Raw genomic sequence first — 22,134 nt, 5'->3', positions numbered from 1 at the left:
GAATAGGCTGCAGATGGGTGTTGAGGTCACCTATTAAATTAGTATCCTTTCGTACCAGGACTCCCAAAATACAGACCTCCCATCTAACTTTATCCTGCGATTTACCACAAGGAGGCCATAGTGGATCCCGCCATCTGATGTTTAATCTGCTTATCAATAAGCAACAGTGCCAGTTCTGTATCTAATATAATGATTTTTGAGTGTTCCAAAGGAAGTCTAGCCAAGTTATGTATCAAAAGAGTGGCACTAAGAAGCAAGGGGCTTATCAGTTGTGTTTCTATGGAAAGACACAGGAGAGAGTAGCAATGAACATTTAAGGGGAAGGCTTAAATTTTATCTCTATTTAGAGAGTATACCGTCATAAATGAGTATCTCTCAATCTTCTTCATGATGACAGGAAGAGTCTGAGGGGCATCTTCCATAAATAAGAGCACGTCCTCAGCATATGCTAGCGCCAATTGTCTTCCTGACTGAAAAGAAATTCCTGGAATTTCAGAGTTATCTTTGAAAGCAGAGATCAAGGGTTTCGATAATGAGTAAGAAGAGGTGAGGCGAGAGTGGGCAATCCTGACGGGTACCCTGAGATAGCCTGTGATAGATCACCATTAACTCTAACCTTCATCGTTGGATTAGAATATAAAGCCATAATCATCCTTGTAAACTCATTCCCCAATTGGTAGTTATGTAAGACCGCTTGTAGAAAGGGCCAGGAAACTTTATCAAAGGTCTTCCTTCTATCCAAGGCCAGAGCGACCGTGGGTGTAAGTGTTAGTTTGACTTTATCCAAGACATGACAAAACAACCTAATATTATTCGAGGCATGCCTCCCTTTTAAAATCCAGTTTGTGAATTGGTAACCAATTGCAAAATTACTGGCTCTAATCTACGAGCCTCAATCTTTGCATATACTTAGCAATCAAAGTTAATCAGAAGATTGGTCTATAACTCTTAACAAATAGGTGATCCTTCCCTTCCATTGGAATGACAACAATTGTAGCTTCAGTGGCAGAGCTGACTTTGGAACCTGATGTAGCATACTGATGAAAGACAGCATGTAGGGGTCAGCTACTCTATCCGAGAAGATTTTGTAAAATTTGGCAGTGTATCCATTCAGGCCTGGGGCCTTTCCGGTCTCAAGAGTGTGGATTGCAACAATCACTTCTAATTGGACTGGGGGATGTGTGGAAGATTGGAAGCCTCTAAATAATCATTTATGGTAGGGGAGGGAGCAGGTATAAATGTATATAATTCTTTATAAAAAGTTTGTAAAGTCTCAAGAATATCTCGCGTTGCAGAGACCGCCTTTCCTGCTGGGTTCCTTATCACAGGGATAAGGGATTTAGATTTTGTGTGTTTTTTATGTATTCTTTATTGAGTTTCACAGAATAAACACAACCGTTTGGAATAGCAGCAGTTCTGTACAGGTCACATTAAGAAACAATGCAACAAGATTAACAGTTCCCCAATCTCCGTCAACCCCTCCCCGCTGCTCCCAATGATCAAATATAATGTATTGGATGGTACCCATTGTTCACAAAAAAGATAACAGACATTGCAGGTACTATGGTCTCTCTTTGGGGTTTTGAGCATTATGTACAGCCCTTGTATCATGAGGTTCGCGATCCTAGACAGATTGCTACGTACATTGACTCATCAATCCAGTTGTGTGCAACTCCATCCTGTTTTCTAGTCAGTCATAACTCCCCCCATGTCCTCAACTCATTTTATTTTAGATTACGACACAGGTTCCATGTTCGACATATCCAGTCACCTCTGGTCCGGGAGTGTCCTGTAGTGCGGCCAACATCTTCACCCAAGCAGTCAGATCATCCTCCACTTTTTCGTCTTGCTTCGTCCACACCTCCTCTGCCACTGCCCATTCTGACATACCTCAGAGCCAGTATGAGTACCCCATGGAAATAGGCCCCAACCATTTTTTGGCAATGTGACAGTATGCAAGCATGAGACTCAATAAAATACATTTTCTGCTCAATTTTTCATTGGTCTGGATTGGTATTAGGTCCAACAGGATGGTGTTGGTGTAGGCTGTAAATCCCAATCAGCAGCTTTATTAAGATTGGCCACAACATTTGATCAGTGTTGTGTCAGAGCAGGGCATTGCCATACCATATGTACGAAATCTGCTGCAGTGTGTCTGCAGCATGTACGGTTGTCTGATCTAGTGTCATAAATAGAATGTAGAAGTATAGGGGAAAGATATGCCTGATGTGTGTAATTATTTTGGACTAACAAACTGTGCATTTGAGCTAACTGTCTGTGCTCCTGTGTGTATCTTTTCCAATTGTTGATCAGATAGGGGTTTTTCTAAGGCAATCTCCCATTTGACGTGGGTTGTGGGTATATTTTGGGCAGGTCCTCCCTGAGCATCCGAAAGAGGTGTGAGGTCAGTCTGCACCCTCATGCCAGCGATAGGAGTGATAATAAAATTAGCGAGCATTCCGGTTTGTCTGGGAAGCAGAGGCATATTTCCCACACCATTGCAGAGGTTTTTGCATACTGTAAGTACTGCCCTCTATCGAATGCAAAGGAGTCAACCACATCTTCCTGGGTTATAAATTGCCCCCCAAGGTACCGATCACAGAGCACATCAATGCCTCCATCTTTCCATTTCTGTACTGACATTATATCCGCAATTCGTGCAAACAGTTGCCGGTCCCATATTGTCATCACTCTTGCAAACTGGGCATGTCATAACACTCTTTTAACCACTGATTCCTATACTCGGCATTCCTGTCATATTAGGAAGGGAATATCCAGTGTCACTTGTGCCCCACTCATAAGCAGAGCGGGGAGAGGCTGGCCCCCATGGCAGCCACTCAACAGATTCTTTTCCCAACTATCTACTGGGTCTAGCCAGTGGCTCACGTGTTGTAAGCGCTGTCATATAGCACAGCTCTAGATGGGGTATTTCCAGCCCCCCTCTCTCTCAGGTCTGTCTGAGCTTGGACAACCCAATTTGTTTCCTTTTCTGGACCATAAGGAGATCTAGAATTAGTAAATCCAATTTGACAAAGCAGTGCCAGGGGAATATCGTAGAATGTGCCCTGCAGGATGTACTACAGACACCTGGGAAGCACCACCATCTCTACAATCATGGCTCTGCCCATCAAAGATAAGGGAAGCTCCCTCCAAAATAGAACCGGAGTTCGGAGACCCTCCAAAACTCTGCCAAAGGTAATCTCCACAAAGGTTTGTTCCATATAGGCCAGTCTAATCCCTAGGTAGAATATCCGCTCATGCCCCCAGGGCAGCCCCACCTGTGGAAGACCCATCATAGGTGTCTGCCCAAACATCCCAACAGGAATAGTTCAGATTTTATTATACAAACTGTTAGAAATGGGATCTTTGGTTGACAGTCAGGTTACCCCCTGTCAAGCAAGGACCCTCACGCTTGTCAGGGTAAAAGAGAATCACCCTCAGCTAACCCCTGCTTACCCCGTTGGTTGCTTGGCAGAGCAGAAGGCTTAACTTCAGAGTGCTAGGTGTAAAGTATTTGTACCAACACACAGTAACTTAATGAAAACACTACAAAATGACACAACTCCAGTTTAGAACAATAGGAAATATTTATCTAAACAAAAGAAGACCAAAACGACAAAAATCCGACATACACAAGTCAAGTTATGAATTTTTAAAGATTAAACTCAAAAATAGCGCTTAGAAACACAAAATGCTTTGATGAGGTGTTAACACGTCGTCGTGATGGAGTCGTTCCCAATAAGTCGACACCAGCGGCTCCGGACACGGAGTCGCGTAGACCCCCAAGTACAGTACAGTACCTTTAGTGAAGAGTGAAAACAAGTCGATGCGCGAAGTCGAGGATCGCGGTGTCAGTGCGAAACGTTGAATCCGCACACTTGGAGCGGCGTCGGTCACAACGTGGTGCAGCGACTTCCACGGAGTCTTGGACTTCAGCGGGGCTGCAGCGGCATCGGGCCTGCGAAGATCGTTGCGTTCCAGCGAAGGTCACGGCGTCGGGTGCAGGCAGCATCACCGGATTCAGCTGCGGCGTCGGTCCGAAGTCATCCGAAGTCGCTTTCCTTGGATTTCCACCAGCTTTCCTTTCAAGGGCCCAGGGACTGGATAGTGCACCACTTGTCAGAGCAGGAGTCTCTCCAGAAAATCCAGATGCTGGCAGAGAGAAGTCTTTGCTGTCCCTGAGACTTCAAACAACAGGAGGCAAGCTCTAAATCAAGCCCTTGGAGATTTCTTCACAAGATGGAAGGCACACAAAGTCCAGCCTTTGCCCTCTTACTCTGGTAGAAGCAGCTCTGCAGGATAGCTCCACAAAGCACAGTCACAGGCAGGGCAGCTCCTCTTCCTCAGCTATTCAGCTCTTCTCCAGGCAGAGGTTCCTCTTGTTTCCAGAAGTGTTCTAAAGTCTGTGGTTGTGGGTGCCCTTCTTATACCTAATTTCTCCTTTGAAGTAGGCCTACTTCAAAGTAAAGTCCCTTTTGAATGTGAAATCCTGCCTTCCCAGGCCAGGCCCCAGACACTCACCAGGGGGTCGGAGACGGCATTGTGTGAGGACAGGCACAGCCCTTTCAGGTGTAAGTGACCACTCCTCCCCTCCCTCCAAGCACAGATGGCTCACCAGGAAAGGCAGACTACACCCCAGCTCCCTTTGTGTCACTGTCTAGTGTGAGGTGCAACCAGCCCAACTGTCAAACTGACCCAGACAGGGAATCCACAAACAGGCAGAGTCACAGAAATGATATAAGCAAGAAAATGCTCACTTTCTAAAAGTGGCATTTTAAAACGCGCAATCTTAAAATCAACTTTACTAAAAGATGTATTTTTAAATTGTGAGCTCAGAGACCCCAAACTCCAGATGTCCATCCGCTCCCAAAGGGAATCTACACTTTAATCAGATTTAAAGGTAGCCCCCATGTTAACCTATGAGAGAGACAGGCCTTGCAACAGTGAAAAACGAATTTAGCAATATTTCACTGTCACAACATATAAAACACATTACTATATGTCCTACCTTAACCATACACTGCACCCTGCCCTTGGGGCTATATAGGGCCTACCTTAGGGGTGCCTTACATGTAAGAAAATGGAAGGTTTAGGCCTGGCAAGTGGGTACACTTGCCAAGTCGAATTTACAGTTAAAACTGCACACACAGACACTGGAATGGCAGGTCTGAGACATGATTACAGAGCTACTTATGTGGATGGCACAACTAGTGCTGCAGGCCCACTAGTAGCATTTGATTTACAGGCCCTGGCACCTCTAGTGCACTTTAGTAGGGACTTACTAGTAAATCAAATATGCCAATCATGGATAAACCAATTACATACAATTTACACAGAGAGCATATGCACTTTAGCACTGGTTAGCAGTGGTAAACTGCTCAGAGTTCAAAAGCCAACAGCAACAGGTCAGAAAAAATAGGAGGCAAGAGGCAAAAAGACTGGGTATGACCCTGCAAAAAGGGCCAACTCAAACATTAACATACAGGCCAGAGACTTCTCCAAACATCTGCAGTACATTCAGAAGTATGGGGACTAAGTATTCCGGGCTCACAAGTATGCCAAGGCATTATCCGCGTATAAACATATGACGTGTAATATCGCACTAACACTGCCAGTGGCTCCATAGCAAAGCACAAATAGTAGGGGGGACAGGAAACAGCCCTGAGGGGTACCCCTGTAGAGACTACTGGAGACAATTCTCCCCATGAATACTCTGGCTCCTGAGTCAGTATTTAATAATTTGATATAGGCTATATAATTTGGGCCTAGCCCCACCTTAGCCAGTGGCTGCTAGAGGTATTCCCAGTTCACAGAGTTGAACGCCTATTCGATGCCTAGGAACACTAGGACATAGTCATTGTGTTCCTGACAAGTGGCATGGTTTATGTGTGACAGGAGCCTAAGGTTAAGCATAGTGCTTCTCTCAGGTATAAAGCTGCATTGGTCCTCATGGACCAGTGCTGGAAGATGTGGTAACAGTCATTTTCACATCTAAGTTTCAAAGTGAGATCGGTCTATAAGTAGAGGCCTCCTTTTGTATGTTTTGAATTGGCTAATGCTGATTTTGCATGAGATGAAACTACTATGTATGTTAAGCGGGTACAGAATCCCTCAAAACAGTGCACAGATAGGCAGGCAGGGATCACACCAGGGTGTTTCAGGAGTGCCACTCTTTTGAGTCAATCCAGAGAACTGCATCGATAACAGCCGCCATTTTATTTTGGCCGACAGCACGATAAAGGATCAGAAATCTGATTGCAGCCAAAGCTCCATCGTGCTTTGCATTTCAGATGTGTAGATATCGCCTCTATTTGTCTCTACACATGTTCCGTCGCAACCTCATTAAGGAAAGAAGGATGCCTCTAGGAGCCATGTGAGTGAGGATAGCGAGAGGAGCAGCTGACTCAGGCTGCTATCTCACTCTGCGTCAGGCCACACCCCTCCTGGGATTGCTCCTTATAAATAGCTTCACTTACCAGCACACTTTACTTTTTAGGGTCGAGCGTGCAAGCGCTCTGGCCTGTTTTAATCTCTCTGTGGGCTTTTAACCACGGCCACTACTGCTATCTATCTTAGTGCTTGTCTTAAATGCTCCATTTTTATTGGTGCATTTTGTGAAATGTCCCTCCTTTGTGTGATGAGTTCCCTCCCAGGCGATTACACTAAATGAACATTTTTGTTGGCCATTACACTAGGCCACGCTTTTTCCTGCTACAGCTTCTGATGGCCCCTCCTCTGGTTTCGGGTTCCTTTGTATCCCAGACACGATCCTTTCAAGACATTCACACAGGGAGCCAATAACTCTCGCGGTCACGCTCATGACAGTTGTGGCGCTTTGAATTAACTTGCCTATGTCAACTATTTTACTTTTCATTTTCAAATTATGTGGCAAGATAAGTCCAGTTATGAATTTACAAAGCTAATAGCTCTAACTCGAGCAAATGCAACACCCATTGAATGGCAAATGCTTGTTATGGATGGTTTCTGTGATTTATGTGCTAGTCACTACGATACATTTTTTGGCATTAAAAGGTGTTCATTTTGTTGTTCTAATCCTGGTTCCCCTGTGCATTAAATATTATTGATGCCTCTGTTATGCTCTATTTAGTAGTTGTATTTATATTGCACACATATATACATGTGCACTTCTGATGTTGGAGAGCCATTAAGGACGACGAATTGGCTCATGGCAGATAATGGCCTTCAGACCGGCTGCTGCTTTGAAATGCTTGTCTCACTATTTATTCCAGAATATTCTACTCGTAGTGGTTAGAATGTTCTAATCACACGATAGCCCTTCTGCCTCAGGCTATACGGTTGCTAAAGGCCCTCTTCCACATTATAAGCCCTTCACTGCAGCTCCTGCCTATAGCTCTGGTTTTGGGCCTTTTACAACCGTCATAGCCCACAACAGGAGGCTATAATGATTAATGAATGCATAGACGGATGGATTTTCACCAGCATGCTGAATTTGAGATTGCCACACAGAAAATTAATAGATCCAGAGCGCAAAATTCACAAAAGAATAGCCTAATATGAGCATGTGTCCTCTGTTTAACTTTATTGGCTAATCGAAGGCTGGAGTACGAATGAAGAATATGGCTAAACTGATAATACGGAAGGTTTTGGTTATGCGTAGAAAATTCTGCTGCCCAACAGTAGAGCTAGTAGAGATAAACTATTTTCACTAAGGGTAGCACGGCTCATTTTTCGTAGAGTTCATTGCTTGTCCTAGGTTGCAAAGTACTCCTCAGTGAAAAGTTTCATATGTAAAAAGCATATCAATCAAACATCACACTTACTGAAATAAGTTTGAGCATACTTAACAATGCTTAGGAAAATGAAGCTATACAATAAGAATAAATAAAAAAAGGGGCAAATAAGACAAGAGGATAAATCCCCACTTCATCTTGGGGCCAAAAAGTTGTTAATCAATCAAACGGTCAGGCGAAAATATCAAAGCACCCATAAAGAATTCTCAAGAATACACAAAAACCTGAACTAGCTTCTGTAGACCTTCTCTGATACTCTGGGCACAGGCTGATGGTGATGTTAGCAGTTGTGATTTGGTGTGCTCTGTAGACCAGGGACGATCATTACTATATTGTTATGTATGGCTCTAGCGTGAATGCCAGATTCTAAATCTGGTAATTCACTGCTATGATTTAGCAACAGTTGTTGACAAAAGATTTCAACCTCAGTTACTACCTGGAAAAGGAATTGCAGGCTGCCCTGGCAGGGCTCTCACAGGGCCTGTCATAGCAGCACTGGCAGAGCAAAAGGCACATCAGGATCAAAGTGGAGGGGGAAGTGAGGCACATACAAGGGTGAGAGTGGGTGATAGAAAGTCGGGTTTATTTTGCCACAAGGTAGGATGTGACATTAAATGTATAGCTCCCACATTATTCATCTGTCCACGCGCAGCCCTTCTAAGCAGGAGCAAATGATTTTGGGGGCATACATAACATAAAATTATAGATAGGTAAAAAGTGAATTTCTGGGATGTTTTTCACCTTGGGGTTCTGAGTGATATGATAGACAACTTGAGCTTCACTTTTGTTATCTATTTGATGTCACACAGGACCCCTCAGTGACAAACATCCCCTTAATTTCCCTTAATTTACTGTTACCCATATATAATTCTATATGTTATGCATGGCTTCCTTAGGAAGGCTCTGTCATTTACACCAGATTCTCAATCTGGTACTTCGCCTGTATGACATAGCAACAGTTGATAACAAAACTTGTTACCCACTTTTGATTTTTTATAAAGGCCTTCCAGACCAGGCTGACAGGGCTCCCCCAAGAGCCTGTCAGTGCAGCGCTGCTTGTCTGCTTTTGCTGAGAGCAGAACACCAAGCTGCAGGATGGGGTAAGGAAGGCAAGGTAGATGGTGGGGATGGTGAAGGATGGCAGGTAAGGTATTTACTTGCACATTTGGACAGGGAGGAGAGGCCATGTTATGTATGGTTCCCCATTTCTCCTTTGCCTCAGCCAAGCACTTACCATTTGCCTCAGCCAAGTAGTTACAGCGGGGAGGTGGGGGGTTGGGGGTGTTTAGGGACCATACATAACATACAATTATGGATGGATAACCCTGAGTTACGGGGATGTTTGTCACTTTGGTATTCTGAGAGACATCTGAGACAACTCGAGCTTTGGTCTTTTAGTTTATTTGCTATCACTCAGAACCCCTCAGTTAAAAACATCCCCTTAAATCACAGTTACCTATCTATAATTCTACATATTTTACCCCGACTGAAAAGGACACACTAAATACCATGCATTATAACTTGGAAATTAAAATAGTTAACCAAAATCTGACTTCTGATTTGCAGTTCTGATTCCAAATTCCATATATGTGCGAACAGTGTGAACAGTACACCACTAGCCCCCGAATGATAATTTAAGCAGAAAATTGTGCATTTCCAAATGAGATCTGGACCAGCACCCGGCCACTGGATGCCCCCAGCCCCTCCGAACAGGGCGAACTGTGTCATGTATGTTACCGTTATCTTACATTGCACCATTGATTAAATGAACAGGTCCAGCCTGTTTATTGACAACAACTCTGGTGTAATTTACAATATTAAGGGTTGTCTTGGGAATAAAGAAGCCACAACAATGTGACAAAGCATATGATGCTGAGGAGGATTCAGCAACGTTCCAAAATCCATACGTCTAAACAAACAGTAATGAGGGTGAAACACATTAAGCAGAGCGAATTTAAGGATTATTTCTTTCAAATCAGGCCATTTTAATGCATTACCTATAGTTGAAAATTAGGCTTACAATGCCAAAATAATAATCAATTGGTTACTACAAACTCTCGTGGCACGTTGTAGGACCTTTTAGGACATCTAACTAAGAACCTTTCCTCAATCATGAACTACTTAATAATGGATAAGGAAGTGAACATTATATGCACATTTCTTTATTGCTCTCAACACTCAGCACTAGTAAACAAAGCTATTGTGATGTAATTATAAAGTTAATACATAAATATTCACCACAACAGAACTATAGCATCCTTATTGAGATTTTGCCATCCTTAAAATAAATGCTGCCTTTGACCTGATATTTAGTTTTAATCTCCCTAATGTTCTTGCCTTCATTCCTCTTAGGGACTCTACCCATGTGAACTTATTCTTGATCTGTACATTTTTATTTCTTCTCTTATCAGGTTTTTATTCCCCTCTTCTTAGGTTTTTCCATCTCACACCCTATGTATCCCCATTGTCCTTTCTACATTAGGCATAACACAACCCTAAACATTTATATAATGGTTAAGAATCTAGAATGGTTGTGCTTCCTTTGCTGGCCTTTTTTTGGCTTCAGAGGCGGCAGACGTCTCCACTTGTAGCATGTGCAGGCTTCACTGTGCGGCACAGCACTCTTTTATGAACCCTTCCAAGTCAAGTTGTCACCCTACAGTCAGTATACAAATGATGTCATATCACTACAGTGACATGTGTCTTCTCACTGCACCTACTAGTTACATTGCCCCAGGATTCTTTAATAATTCTGCCGTGGAGACTGTGTTACTACTTAACTCAGAGCCCAATGTTCCTATCGTTCCTTGCTACTTTCCTTCATTGTTGTTGCATTGCTATTTGGCCCGCATTCCTTCTTGCCCTTGCCTTTTGACTTTGGGCACTGCTTGTGCCTGGGGGAATTTCCTAGAATCTATTTCTGAGGTGATTTACCAAGATATTTAGTGACTACTTGTCCCACACCACACAGATGAACAATGACTGCAAACCTGATGCATTTCAGGTCAGTAATAATTATTCTTTGGACTTTGGAGCTTCTGTGAATCTACTTACATTCTACACCTGCAGAGGGACCTGTAAAATAAGTCAATGTTTGACCCTTCAGAGACATTCGGATTCAAGCAAGAGGCTCTCCACTAACAATGCACAAGAATTACCTACGTTTTGGCTTTCTGAACCCATTGAAAAGCTAACTCAAAGTATGCCCTACTGCAAAATCCCCATCATAGTGACCAATGGCATGGTCTGCCCTGCTTCACAGATTGACTCGAATGCCCTCTCTTTTCTTCAACATACTATGAACACCAATGAATGCCGTTCTGTTAGTTTTACTTTGCATTGATTGGTTTGTCTACGCACTTGACGAAAGTGCTCCTTTTCTGTTATAAACTATCTTTATTCTGCCGACCTGCTAATCAATCTTCTCTTCTTTTCTAATTCTACATCATCCTTTGTCTGCTGGTGACATGTGGATCATTTTATCTTCTCAGCATCCTTTCTTCGGTTGAGCTATCTGGATTAATGCTCAACTAGTTTTTATTTTTCCTAACCCATCATTTGGACTAACTTTGTCTGTCGTCCATATCACATTATGAGATTCCAAAGGACTCAACCACCTTGTTCTCCAACTTTTATAGAATATATTTATTTATAGTACAAGTCCTGCGCAGATGACTCTCACATTTGTCACTGATTATCTTTCTTTATGTTTTGTGCTGCCCTTTTTACAGCCATCAATAGCTGACTATTTGTTTACCTAATATGTTTCAATACATCCAAAACACGAGAAACAGTTTTTCCTAGCCACTCGTCAACACTTCTCCACCTTGCCCTATTTTTCCTCAGTTAAAATTCCAGACGGATTTTTAATTGCATACTCTCTTTTATCTACACTTCCAATGTTGCCATTTTCTCAGCCTTTTAATATCAGAACAAAATGTTTCATCATCATTACAAGACCCATAAAACACTAGTTTCTTTCTCTGGTTCTTTTTCTTCTTGGCTACTTTTCTTCTGTACTTATTAATCCTTTACAGTTTATATTTCACTCTTTGGTATGTTTCTTACAGTCATCATCAATTCTCGCTTTTCTGCATATAGCTCAATTCATCTGAATTATCTTTGGTAATTACATTTTCATTTCTATCTTTTTTCTAAGTTTCAAGTTTATTGATTTAGACCTTAACTGAGGTCAACAATAAAATAAAAGCAATCATCAAATGCAGTGAAATTCAACAATATGTCAATATCAGGAACCTCTAAAAAGATTTAGAAAATTCCTAAAATATGGAAATAGATTAAAGCTCCCTTATATTAAATTTAACATATAGTGGGTTGTTAAAAACTGCTTCCTAGTTTGTCCAAGAGCTGTGCAAATAAAAAGTATGATTCACATTTTGTAAGCCTCCATGACAAATGTACACAAAAATGGAATGGATCATTACTCTGAACTGCCCATTGTCCTACAGATGCATTAAGTGGTAAGCAGTCACATCATAACAAAAATAATAAATTCTTATATTATGTTCCAAAAAAAGAGATACAATGGTTGAGCCTGCTTGAAGGATATGGTATTGATGAAAGATGTATACATCATAATGTTCCTTCAGTGTTTATGAATACATGAATAAAGAATAAAGTGAAATCTAGGAATAACATATTTCAGAAATAAGCATAATCACCTGGATCAAACCTAAAGGAGATCAATTTTACCCACAAGCTTTTCTAAAGCAAAAGGGTGATTAACAGAGAATATATCATTTATCTTTGCAACTTCAGAGACCTCCTGGTTTAATAATTACCGAAGAGAGCCTGTTGGAGCTTGCAATATACACTGAGCCCAGAGTATTATTTTTGTGATTGCTTCTGCTCACTAAGCCAAACTCCAAGCATAAAGCTTGGATGGGAATTGATGACTTGGTTGAACTAAAGTTGTGCAGAATCTTACCCTCATTGGTATTCAGTGTGTGACCTTGGTATTGAAGAGAATTCAAGGCTGTAGCTTAAAGGTGCAGGAATGTTTACTTTATAAGTTTTCAGAAAATGCAAGAAGATTCTCTTCCCCAATGCTCTATATAGTTTATTCAATGCCCCAGCATTAACCAAGGCTTTAACGCCCATTTGGTTAAGGCGATGTGTGCTCTCTAAATCCTGGCAAAAGGTTCTTCCACGATTGGTATAAGTCTCTGTTATCTCAGATTTCTCACCACCTAAAAACAACTAAAAGGTGTGCAGTATTTTCTTCCTTCAAAAGCAATCACCTTTGCTTTAAAAATATGTATTTTAAGAAAATAGTTTTCAGCACACTTGTGTAATGCAGACAAATTCCACTGCAGACCAATTGGAGTTAAATCAAAAATAACAACACAATACCTGCATACATCAACAGGTTTAAAGGATAGAAGCCCAACTTCTGAAGGAAAATTCTTAATTTGAAAAACTTGGAATGGAAGGTAATTAAGAAATAAAGAAAGCAGCAAGGGAGCCAACAAGCAATCCTGTTTTAAACCATTTGCAGTATATATCTTAGGTGCTAATTCTTTAGATCCCCACAAGACTATGTATCAATTTGAAGAATTTAATGCAATTATCAATCTTAAAAGATTTTGAGGAATGCTTAAGCCAGAAAGCTATCTCCATAAAGTTGGCTTGTCCACCTGGTCACATCCTGTGCAAAAAGTAATAAAAATGGTATAAAATATAGGTGATTTCAAAGCAACATATTTATTAATTAAAAATTGTAGGGTGACAATATTGTGTTTACCAGAGTACTTAGGTCTTAAAGCAGAATTATACCATTCTCAAATGCCCACTCTTGTATGTGATCCAAGATGCCCCTTGCAAAGATATTTCCAGAGGCATTAGGCAAAACAATTTGTCTATAATGACTTGGGCGTAAACAACTACTTTTTAAAAGAGTTACAAGATGATACTCCCAGTCCAGGAATTGGAAATGTGGCCAGTTTTGATAACAGATGGAGAATATAGGAGCTAAACATTTTCCTCTAATCTCTGGGTTACCTTTCAATACTGAGGCCAGTACTTGACCTGGACTCATTGCTCCTGAGAATTTAACTATATTTATATAGTTTGCTATTTGCTTGCTTGAAGGAAGATCTATTGCCATGGTAGGCTGATTTAGATGCAATGCAGAGACAGCTAAATATTTTCTTGTACTATCACAGGATTGTCAGCATGTGACTTACAGATATAATCTACCCAGTCTTGAGATGGAATGGGGACATTTGTAGTTTTGGTCCTCAACCCGGAATGTAGCACAAATAATATACAAAAATGTCAAATATTTTTTCCAAGGTACATGGTGTAGATTGATCCGATTTTTATTATAATCTCGCTAGCTAAGAGAAGGTGATGTCTCCTTCATTTTTTTACATAGAGCTTATATTTCTTTGTTCCAACTTTCGGAATTCTTTAAGAATTGAATTCCGGTCAACTTATTTATCTTCTTAGACAAACTTGCATTATTCGTTTTTGTGGTTTTGCACATTTCTTTAACCCTTTTGTTGCCTTGAAGATGCAGTTCTTGAACACTGATAAATTATTGTCCTCTTTATCCTTAATCAGACCCAGACATGCCAGAACTCCATTTTTGTGACACAAAATATTTGAAGAATTTCAAGAAAGCTGTTCATGTTGCAGATGCACATCAAATTGGCTAAAATCAGACACCGAGGACCAATCTGTTGATAGTCGTGGCTATACATCCAGAGTAACTTGAAACATATCATGAACACCAAGAGGAGAATGCAATACATGTGATTCTAAAATTAAACAGAAAAAAATCATAACTTGAAATTATATGGTCAATTAAAGAGCAACCACAACTGCCTCTTATTGTGAATCATGAAGGAATGTCAAGTGTCACTCTGCCATTAATTATAACTCCACCCATTCATTTTAAAAACTGAAGAAGTCGTTTCCCACGTTTACCAGCTTTACAATTTTTTAGAAAATGGTTTGGTAATGTCCAATACTTCTTCAAGCTATTTATTGTTATACAAGCGTAGTGTGGCAGTTTAAATGTTTACACTGAAAATGCCCACTAATAAAATGTGAAATTTGTTTTCCTTTTCCACACTACATGTTCTATAAAATCCAAAGCTGAGACCAGTATGGGCCTATATTTCAACCTTGGTGGAACATAAATATTAAACACAATGACTTCAATTCTCTGTAACAAGCAGGAACTCTATTTCTTATTTTAATACATTGAATATAACCACAAAGTGAAGAAATGTTTTTGCGAGTCAGATCTATGGACAATGGTATAGCAAGACCTCCTTTTGCATGACCTTTGGTGGAACTAGGAACCAAGGAGCTGATCACAAAATAGTTGAGATTGGCCAAATGATAAATTTTGACTGTCTGTAAGTCTGCCAGGTTCCACTAAAGGCAACTAAATTGTTTGTTAAAATGGCAATTTAGACATTTTGCCCCTCATTATGAGTTTGGCGGGCGGAGAAGGCTACCTGCCAAACTCCTGCAGTGGGGTTACCACCAGTGCAGTCTCCGTCCCGCAGCCCCTATTAAGAGTTTCCCACAGGGTTTCTGCCAGCTGGCCCAGCAGGAAACAGCCCACAACATTGACGCTGGCTCGAAATTGAGCCAGCTCAATGTTGCATGGTGTGTACCAGCAACAGGGCTGGCCATGGGGGGCCTCTGCACTGCCCATGCCAAGTGCATCCCTGCATCCCATCTCCACCAGTCTTTACATGGAGGGGCAACCACCATGTAAACACCAGTGGAGAGGGAGGTCGTAATTCCCAGTGCATCGCTAGGCTTGCGGATTGGGACCGTCGGGACCTCCAGGCTGTCGGGCAGCCAGAAAATGGCAGTGCCGGTAGTGCCGGTGAGACAAAAGCAAAAGAACTTAGGAAGAAAGTCATAGGATCAGGGCGCTCACAGTGTGTCCCAAAGTAACATTGCTACTAGTATGCGGCACGGTGCTCCTGGCAGAAGGATCTTCCCAAATCCTCCAATGTTTCCAAGGAAACTCGCAATGCTAGAGAAAAGAAGTCAGGGCACTCATGAATCCATGGTATTGTGTATAATCTTCATTTGAACAATGCCAGTTGTTACATATGAAAAACAAGTCCGTTCAATAGTCCTTCTTGTATTTACAGTTTATATGGCAATCAAAGCCTATATACTTGAAGCAGCAAATCTTGAAAATATTGAAAATACATAATATGTAGAAGTACAGCAATTGTTCATGCAGCAAACACAGCCAACACGTGTTTCATCCTGCGAGAAAATTTGTTCTCATAAGGACTTCGTCAGGGCTGAAAATAAATGAAAGCAATGACTATACATTAAGTATGTCAATCAGAATATGTCAGAGCAGAACACGACCAATTTCCAAACGTGACATTGGTGAGCATAGGCGAACATGTCAAATGTGACTTCTGTGCCCAAAAAATTACAATCAGATTGAAATAATTCAAAGTCTCATACACAGATGAGAAGCCAACATGTATTATAGAGGAAGCCCAAGTCAGTTTGGGCAATAGAGCAGTGCCGGTAGTGCCGGTGGTCTGACTGTGGCGATAATACCACGGTCATAATGTGGCTGTCGGACTGCCACTTTGGCGGCAGTCTGACCGCCACAGTTGCCCTGGCGGTCTGTAGACTGCCAGGGTCATAATGAAGGCCTTTATGTTTCTTATCTTTATTTAAATTTCCCACTAGCCATGACTAGGAAGCCTCCTTGTTGGACCTTTTGGGAGACAGCTCAGTTATAGCTCAGACTTCCCTACTTTCAGAATTCAATTGTACTACAAATTTTGAAAACTCCATGCAAATTTGATCGAAATGCTGAGTTGTTGCTACTAGAAAACATGTTAATTTCATTTCCATTGTTCGATCCTCCACATCTTCTAAAGATGTTGCTTGGATATTATTCAAATCATATCTTATTCATATTTTACGTAAAGTATCAAAATCACTCACAATTATTGCTGAAATTAGATTTGACCAAAACTCAACCCTAATAGTGTAAAGTACATGCTTATTGGGAAAAAGACTAATCTTATTTCAGATGAAGAAAGAGATTGTAACTGTGAATATAAGCAGAGTAACTATAACATCTATTGTCTGTTTAAAAGAATATTGTTTCTTGGAAAGTGATCAGTATTTTCAGTAAAGTAGAAATACAGAGAGAGTGTTTTGACAAGAGTATATCTCTCAAAGTGTCTAACTTGTTGTTAATATTACCCAGTGCAAGAGAGGAGAATACTACATTTTCCTGTACAGGAGGGCTACCTATGATAAATGTGAAGGCTAGAGGATTCAACGCTTGACTGTTAACATCTGCTACATAAGAAGATGACAGTTTTCTGAACATCCTGAAGTGGGATATCCGAGACTTTTGAGATGTTTGAAGACCCACTGCTTATATGAATATCGACTGTAGATACTGTTCATTTGAATTAAATCTGATATCTCTTGGACTTTTATTTTTTGAAATTCTCAGTTTCAAGACTTTCCATCTTCCCTTCTTTCCTTTTTTACACATTTGGTACAATCTGTACCCCTTAGTTTCTGTATTTCCTCCTTCTAAATTTTATTTCCCTTTTGAGTATTTAAAATATGAAAACTTGGTAGGAATCAACAGCGAAGCCCACTAGGGAATGACTTAGAAGACAAATCATCCTCAGCTAATGACTTGCACAGAGAAAATATGTTATTGTTGGAAGTTACTTTAAGCATCTTCTATGCCTTCTATATTTGTGTTACGAGCCTCAGTACCCATATTCCTTTTACCTGAGATCTGAGTCCCCCATGATTTCTTTTCCTCAACAGACACATAGGTGGAAGTTGCATTGTCCATACAGTTACTGCTAGAATCTTGAAATTTGTACGACTGACCTGGACATTGACTGGTAAGCAATGTTAATACAGAAAATAACATTTTTAGACCCTGATCAGAATTCGAAGTTGACCTTTTCAATAATGACAAAATAGATTGTAAAATTCTCTGAGGTGCTTGTAGTGCCACAAATACTTGCACATATTCTCCCAGAGGGTGACAGGATACGCTCAGAGGAAAATTAGGAGAAATTGAAAGATCCTCTGTTTGTCACAACCCATCACTTGGTGTATTATTTAGGAATTTTACTTCTTTGTTGTGTGTTTGCATATTTAATTTTAGATAACTAATGTCAATACACAACAATGTGCACTCCAGCGGAATAATGAGATGAGTTTTTGCACAAAGTTTTTCTTTTTCAGTTCCAGTAAGATTACTGCTTAAAGAAGAGGTCAGTAGTTCCATACTGAGGCTGATCTCTTTTTGTAGAACAGCAAGTCTGCCTTTATCAGTAGCAGAAACCTCTTTCCCTGATTGTTTTGAACAGTCAAGAGAACAATGAGGCTTTTGTTTACTTAATTAGGGGGAGAATGTAGGTATCAGGGGCATCCCTTCTAGAGTCCCCATGTGAGATGATTTATTTTGTCCTTAATTTGTCCTAGGTGAAGAAAATAATTGTTTTAAATGAATTGACCAGTCTCTTAACTTTCTAACTGTAATGGTGACTTAAAATATTGTCAAAAAAATGGAATTGATAATCTGTCAAATGACAAACCACAAAAATTAAGTTTCTCAGTCCACAATATCCTCAATGTTCTTGCACAGTCACTTGATATAAGTAAAAATATGAGGGAAGGTGGTCAAGATGTGAAGTGTGAATCCTGAATCCCAAGCAACAACAAAATGCAGGAAACAGGCAAGCGATAACTGAAATCAAGACGAGGAGAGGTAAAGTTTCTTTCTTACCTCCTCCCTATAGACATGCAATGGCCCCCACCACTGTCCACAACTTTAGGAGATCTCATATTCCAAAGTACTTGCAGAGTGAAGATCCTTAAAAATCAACAGCAGGGGAAGCTTCCCCAAATTCAGCCGCTCCAGCGTTCCAAATAAGTATCCCCCTGCAGCCAGCATCCACCTGCAGCCACTGAATTACCACCTAAATTACTTCCCAGTCCTCATTGCTGTCCTACCCTGCACCTTCTCACCCCTGGATCTCCAAGGAAGAACAGCACAGCACACTCAAGGACTAACCCATGATAAATTAATAGCTTAGCAGCAATACAAGGGTAGGCACCCACTTAAACTACTAGGAAGGCTCTATGGAGGACCTGCAGTGAGAGTACATTGAACAAAAGCAGAGGCTCCTAAGACCAAATGAACAAGCTGTGGAGCCATGGAGACCAGTCCAACACTATATGGGATGTCTCAAGCTGATGAAAACACCTGTGGGCAGGCATGAGCATGGAGCATGGGCGCCTTTAGGAAGGGACTGTCCATTTTTCTGCAGTAAGGTTTCAGCACACTTTCTTCCTCCTGTAGCCAGCTTCACAAAAACATACTTTGCTTTGTGATTATATGCATTTATGTTTTGCCCCCTCTGTATATTGCCTTCTTTATCTTATATACTATGATCTACCTAGGCCTCTTTGTTATGCTTATTTCTTACTACACCCCACAACCCCATTTGTTCTCTTTTTCCTTTTCAGTTCCTTGTTTTCTCACCACCAATATTTGGAATCATCACCATTTGCTTTTCATTGATCATTCAAATTCTTTACTATTAATGTCTGCTGAAAAAATCGAAATCTTTCTAACTCATTCCACTGAATATTTCAATTTACCTGATATGCTGCTGCACTCAACCATGTTTCCTATTCTTACTATATTTCCCGGTGTTTGCACTGTAATTCAAAGATGTATCAGTGTAAAAGTCCTGTAAATTAAATTTAAAATTCTTCTTTTGTGTGAAGGACAGCAACTTGACACAACTGATCAAAGACAGAAATTGTACATCTAGGGGTGCTATCTACATGCCCAATTCCCTTACTTTCCTTAACAGGAAAGTCAGTAGCATCCTTGCAGACAACTACTGAAGTGAAAACATTTGTAGAGCACTTTGACTGTGATTTCTTTAGGAAGAAACAAGTTACAGACGCCATTGATAGTATTATTTTTCAATTTAGACAGACTGGACACATCCTGCTCTTTAGCAATACTTCTCACCAGATAAAGTTGAGCAGAGCCCTAGCTCGAATGTGGCAATGGGTTGCATGACAGTTCTGGCACCCAACCTTACTAGACTGTAGAAGCTCCACTCTTATGTAACCATAACCATGATTGCACTAAAGAAGGTATGTCTCACAATAATCCAGGCCAGGAGAGGTTACACTGACTCCCAATGAAGCAGTAAGTTGATTTTAAAGACTTTTGTGTGGCCCATCGCGCACTGTGGGAATAGTGGCCCACACTATTTAAAAGTGATCTAGCCAGATCGTCACATTTAGGAACAACCATTGCTGGGTGTCCGCAAAATTATGGAGAAGCATGTTGGTAGAAAAACCTGTTATTTAACAAGGCACCAGATTGAGAAAAGGTCTCTACTGTGCAATCACAAATGGAGGATCAGCCTTTGTTTTGGAGTTCTCTAAAGATAGTACCTGCTGAGTAGGCAATTTGGAAGGATGATGGAAGACATTTTTTGATCTAAACATAAATTATGATAGAACTTTATATCACTTCCTGTGCTTTGAGGCAGCCAGACATGTTCGTAATTTGTTGCAGACAAACTCTGATAACAATGACAATAACAACAATACAAAAGTAATAATCATAATTTCAACAGTAGTCATAAAAATAATATGCATTTCCGATGTGCTATTTATAAATTATATAAAATGGGGGCCCTGCCTTCACAGGGGCTCATCAAAATGACAATCAGTTTATAAAAAAATTTCATCATTCCTCCCATCATTCCTTGTCTTCTCATTCCAAAAGCTTTAGCTTTAGTTTCAGGTTCCATTGTTGTTCAACTTGATTTCTCTTTCAGGTGATATGCTGCAGCTTGAGCAGGTTATTTGTAAATCGTTGCTTTCTTACTAGAGAGGTGATCTGCAGCCCTGCTTCCTGGCCACAAGGGCCCCTTAGTAATAACAATTCAGTTGTACATGATAGCATGTCCATGTGGGGTTATCACATCATGGTGCACAGTTCCCAGTCCCCTACCACTGAGATTCCAGTTAGGACTTCTGAGGTCATCTAGGGGGGAGAAAAGGGCTGCCCTTACACATGGTTCATCCTGCTCAGCAGATAGCACTTTTGTGACAGGACCCTGTATCATTCAACCACCGTGGGGAGGGCTGTGACCCTTACTGGATCTTCAGTTCATCAACTCCTCTCCCTGGGACAGTTCCTTCCTTTGTGGATCTGCTAAATTGTGCAGCAGGTCTTCCCATATCATACAATCATCATGCACTTTCTCATCACTCTTTCACAATTTCTTACATCTCTCATTCTTTACTCAAGCTTCTGCCCATTTGTCAATGTTACTCTGCCATGCTAACACAGTAGGCCCCATATTTGACATCCAATGGATAGCAATTTGCCTTTTTGCCAGTTATTTGCATCTTACCATCCTTGGGAGTGTGCAAGAGACCCAATAGAAATACAACAAAATAAAATGATAGATGGAGTGTTGAAACCTTTCAAACACTCACCCCGTCACAGATCTGGGTTTAATCCATTCCTATTTTGCTCGCCACATGGGCAGCAGGGTCAAGACTGATTTGCATATGGCTTGGTCCAAACTGGGGTGGCATGGTGAGCAAAACAAGGATGGATTTAACCCAGATCTGTGACTGGCGCTCAGTGTTTGAAAAGTTTCAGCACTCCGTCCATCATCCTTTTGTGTTGCTTAAGAACCCCAATAGACACAGCTTGATCGAGGGCTCCAGTGGGATCCTCATCACTTCCTGTAGTTTATCTACTACCGCTGCCCAGTATAGCACTACCTCTGGGCAATTCCAGACCATATGCAGGAAATTTACCTGTTCTATTTTTTATCTAAGGAACTCCCCTGGTCGTCGGTGGTTAATGTGATACAACATTGGTGTGTGAGATATGTGCAGTGAAGCACCTGGAAAAGGCTTGCTTTAATCCTGCTGTTACTGGATATCTCTTTCACCTGGATGCATTCTCATCCCCATTCTCTGTCTGTCAATGGATCCTATAAGTCCTCCTCCCAGTTTTGCTGACCTTTTATTACTAACAGGTTGTCCTCGCCTGGAGTCCCCACTCCAGTAGCACCACCACCATCTGTGATATCATAGGGGCAATGGGAAACCCCTTCCTTATTTCCCTGAACATCTTGATCAATTTAGCAAACTGCAAAAATTGTCCCGCTTCCACTCCAAAGGTATCCAATGCCTCTTGGAATGTTATTCAGGTGTCTCCTGGAAATAGATGTCCCAATGTGGTGCACGCTCCCTCTGTCCACCATATCAAGGACATGCTCTGACCAATGCATACAAACTG

General features: G+C 41.0%; 1 protein-coding gene across 1 annotated transcript in view; it reads right to left on the bottom strand.

Moving 5' to 3' along the window:
* The window catches only part of LOC138246875 (uncharacterized), a 204,523-nt gene that overhangs the window by 32,399 nt on the left and 149,990 nt on the right, over positions 1-22,134 (bottom strand). The gene's annotated exons all lie outside the window — the stretch shown is intronic.

Source organism: Pleurodeles waltl, chromosome 1_2 (assembly GCF_031143425.1).
Source record: "Pleurodeles waltl isolate 20211129_DDA chromosome 1_2, aPleWal1.hap1.20221129, whole genome shotgun sequence".
NCBI lineage: Eukaryota > Metazoa > Chordata > Amphibia > Caudata > Salamandridae > Pleurodeles > Pleurodeles waltl.
Note: the sequence above shows the minus strand (reverse complement) of the source record. Positions and strands in the feature narration are given on the sequence as shown.